At 38.4% G+C, this 3,855-nt stretch overlaps 2 long non-coding RNA genes across 2 annotated transcripts; one reads left to right on the forward strand and one right to left on the reverse strand.

Annotated features, from left to right (window-relative positions):
* The first annotated feature begins 590 nt into the window (after window positions 1-590).
* LOC131252054 (uncharacterized) lies at window positions 591-1,322 on the forward strand. The gene is made up of 2 exons (XR_009174128.1): window positions 591-987; window positions 1,126-1,322. It is a non-coding gene; the product is annotated as an uncharacterized LOC131252054 (long non-coding RNA).
* A 971-nt stretch (window positions 1,323-2,293) lies between these two features.
* On the reverse strand, window positions 2,294-3,596 carry LOC131252055 (uncharacterized). The gene is made up of 3 exons (XR_009174129.1): window positions 3,402-3,596; window positions 2,803-3,003; window positions 2,294-2,548 (listed from the first exon to the last, which is right to left on the reverse strand). It is a non-coding gene; the product is annotated as an uncharacterized LOC131252055 (long non-coding RNA).
* Between the last annotated feature and the right edge of the window lie 259 nt (window positions 3,597-3,855).

Below are 3,855 nucleotides of genomic sequence, written 5' to 3' on the forward strand. Positions count from 1 at the left end.
CTCGGCATGTTTTCAATTGTGCTTGGGTCAGGAAGCTATTAGATTCTTTATGAATTTCTTGTGGTTTTCTAACTAGGGATTGGGTGCAGGACTGGCTATTAGCTTGTATTCCGGCATCACATATGGCCTACAAGAAGCTTGGGGAGCTCATGATTGGGTAACTTTCACATGCTTTTATTTGTTTGCTTTTTATCTTAAAGATTCGATTAGTTACATGTGTGAACCCATGCATGCATGTGGAAGGCATGATCTTTAGGTGGGGCCCATTTAGAAGTTAAGCAGGACCATCCATCAGCTGGGTCAGAGTACAAAAACCAATGAACAGGCCTATGTCTTGTTAGCAGACCACCCTTTGTTTATTACACCGGTGTTGGCTTCTTATAGTGGCCCACAAATCACAACAATTTCAAGTTACATGCAATGCCTAAAGGAGTGAATTTCCAGCAGAAAAAGTGTGGTGGTAGGGGTGTTGATAGGAGTGGCATTGGTGCTCACTTCCGAGGACACCTCTCATGAGCAGGTTATTCATTGCGCCATCACTGGAGCAGTGCTCTCAACAGCTGTGAATCTTCTTGCTATGGTATTCTAGATCTTACTCATCTTTGTTACAAACCAGAAATTACAGTTTCCTTTATTATGCTCTGTCGCTTTTTTCTAGATTGTACAAATCCTTCATGACTTTAAAATTAGCTATGTTAAGTATCCAAAGAATTTTTTTTATTTTTATCGTTTTTGAGATGTATGTTTGCACAAATCCTTGGATTGCCTCTTCACATGATTCAGCTAGACATTGCTTTATTTTGTTTGTTTTTTATATTATAGGCTCAACAATTAGGTTTGGTTTTCACAATAAACATGGAAAACTATCTTAACCTCATAATCTCTCTAGATTGAGCTGATTACGTCTCCCTTACCATTCATAGCCCCGCTTGGTCTAGAACGAGCTCCCCTCAGGGCAGGAGTGTATCGAGCATATCCAAAAACCAGGTGAGTCAAATAACAATAGTCCCCCATATGTATGTTCAAATGTCACAATTTTTTTCACTGTTTTGATAGTTGATTGTTATTGTTTCAATTTATTCACATGTTTTTGTTCTTATTTTTTACTTGTTGCTTGTTAGTTAGTTACATAAAAGGCCATCGCATTGTGGAGCTCTTCATCTGCTTGATGAACTTTCATTGAATTGTCTTTTTATTTTGAAGTCTTCCATTGTAGATTTTATTTTTTACTATCATGTTAGTAAGTCAGATAAATAATGTTTCAAATTACATCATGGTTGTTTTTATTATCTTTTGATTCTTAAATGAATATGGCTTAAATATATTTGTTTCTTCCTTATTTTATTTTTTACAGCAGGTTTTTTAGTTTAAAATCGTTCTAAGAAAAAAAATATTGTTCCAAAATATGGCTGTTGGCACTAGAACGGTTTAAAACCGTTCCTAGAATTCCATATCTAAAATTTGAAATGGTACCCAAAACGGTTCTGAACCGTTCCTGACTTTTTGTAATGCCTCATTTAGGAACGGTTTTAAACCGTTCGTCAAGCATTTAGGAATGGTTTAAAACTGTTCCTAAATGACGATTTTGGTCTAGTGGCTGTTCATCCCAAATAATGTATGTCAAGTAGCTTTCATTAATGTTTAGGAGTAAAATTACATTCCAAGTTGCAATCTAGCACTAGCCCTCAATAACATTCCTGGAGAAACCTCTTGATTAAAATGTAAAACATAAATCACCTTATTTCATGGCTCAAAGTAAATTAGCTCTATTTTGTGATGATTCATCGTTAGAGTGGCTGGATCATTTGTGTAATGGAGAGAGCTTATGAAGGCCTTGTTAAAATACACAAGCTTTGATTAGTCAAACAAGTCATGGGTCTCACACAACAGAGCACTACAAGAAAACTGGCCTTTACCGACGGTCAAAACCGCTGGCAAAGACCCAGAAAACTGCTGGTAAATACTTTGCCCGCGGTCACCTAACAGCCGGTAAAACCTCGTTCGGTAAAGGCTTTACCGGTGGTCAGGACCTTTACTGACTGTTGTGCTGGACGCCGCTAAATCGTCAGTTTTTTGCTACACTACCAGAAAATTGGTCAAAAGCTACGAATAAAATCCGTAGCTAAAGATGACATGCCCGCACAACGACCGTGGCTCTTTAACAGCTCGTTACGGATTAAATTCGTAGCTATAGAGATCACGGCCACCGACAATCCGTAGCCATAGAGAAAATCTTTCTTATCAAAAAGTAAAAGAAAAAAAAAAGAAAAAGAGAAGGTGACCCACATGTAAACACCAGTCTAAGCAGCTAACATACCTTGGTTAATGTCAATGATCTCCTTGTTGCCAATGATTGCCATTGTTTCCAAGGGATTGGTTTCTTTTGTCGATCTTTGGTGAGCTATGTAACAGTAAAAGGCATTAGCACCAGTATTTCGGAGTCCTTCAGCAGGTTCAGGCCCTCAATGATATTGAGGTTCACCACCTGTGAGCGGAGGTTCTCTATTTTGTCTACCAGAAGCTCAATCTTCTCACCATGGTCCAGAACCTGCATAAAGGGAGATTACAATGGATTTATGTTGTTCTGCACAGCACAAGATTTAAATAATTTGGGGGCTTCAAAAGACGGGGCTGCATGGAGGACACTAATCTTGGCATTTGGGTGGCCCAAGGAAAAAGATTTTCCTAACTGCACATTGAAATATAACAGGCAATCATCTGCACGTTGAATTGCACATTGAAATATTACAGGCAACCATTTGTACCATAGCCATTGATGATGTGAAAAGAAGGAAAGCGCACCAAAAACATGATCAACACTCTTCTTCATTCCTAGTCAGCTATGAAATTAGGTTGCTCACCTTGGCACATATACTCATCGCAAACCGAAGCTGATCCCCAGTCCTTCCGGAGGCGGAATATATCCTCAGTGAATGTCGAGCCCGATGACCCAATGAACACATTCGACATGGCACAGATCATCTTATGCAGCATGGCTTCAACCTTGGGGACAAAAAGGCATCCATATAGCTTAAACCCAGTAGGTGCAATGATACTTCCCAACCAAAATCACCCATATAAAAATGTAGTTATGAGAAGGTTTCTGAAATTCCACGCATTATGTTCTGAGAAAATCTAAATGGCTGATCTGTGAGTCCACAGATAATAAATAAATAAATGTCGGATCATGTCAGACTCAAGACATTCCAACTCAGAGTTCAGTCAGGTTCTTCAAGCACTCCTTTGTCACCAAGTTCTACAGAAACCCAGTGACTGCCTGACCCAAGTCTGCATTGAGTTGATTATACGCTTATGAGTAATTGATCATTATAAAGTTAGAGAAACAAAAAAAAAGTTAGAGAAACAAAAAAAGAAAATGAGAAAGAGCAAAACAAGCTTACAATCTCTAAAGAGTTACATTCCAACAGAGAAGCACAAGGATAGAAGCAGAATTGCCAAATCAGGTAACCATACTTGACCTGATCAATTCCAACCAGAGGGTCAGCCCAAGCCCAATCCAGCTTAAAGAGGACCTAACTGCAATTTTATATTCATGATGAAGTAGCACACATTAGCATTTAAAATTAGCTCACACTCCAAATCACCATTCATTGTGTTTCAGACCGCCAAACAATGATTGTTGATTTGTGCAATGTGGTGAAAACAAGCTGGCTGATTCCAGAATGTGATGAGACATGTTCAGAGTCAGTTCAAAGAACACAAGAGATACAGATATTCTTATAGAATTCTATACAAAGTATCTACTATATAGCTTGTAATGATACACATCTGATAAATTACAACTTTTAGCTGTTCAGAAATCCAGATTGTCCAAATTGCTGACCCAATTGTAGA

The sequence above is a fragment of the Magnolia sinica genome, chromosome 7 (assembly GCF_029962835.1).
Source record: "Magnolia sinica isolate HGM2019 chromosome 7, MsV1, whole genome shotgun sequence".
Classification (NCBI taxonomy): Eukaryota; Viridiplantae; Streptophyta; class Magnoliopsida; order Magnoliales; family Magnoliaceae; genus Magnolia; species Magnolia sinica.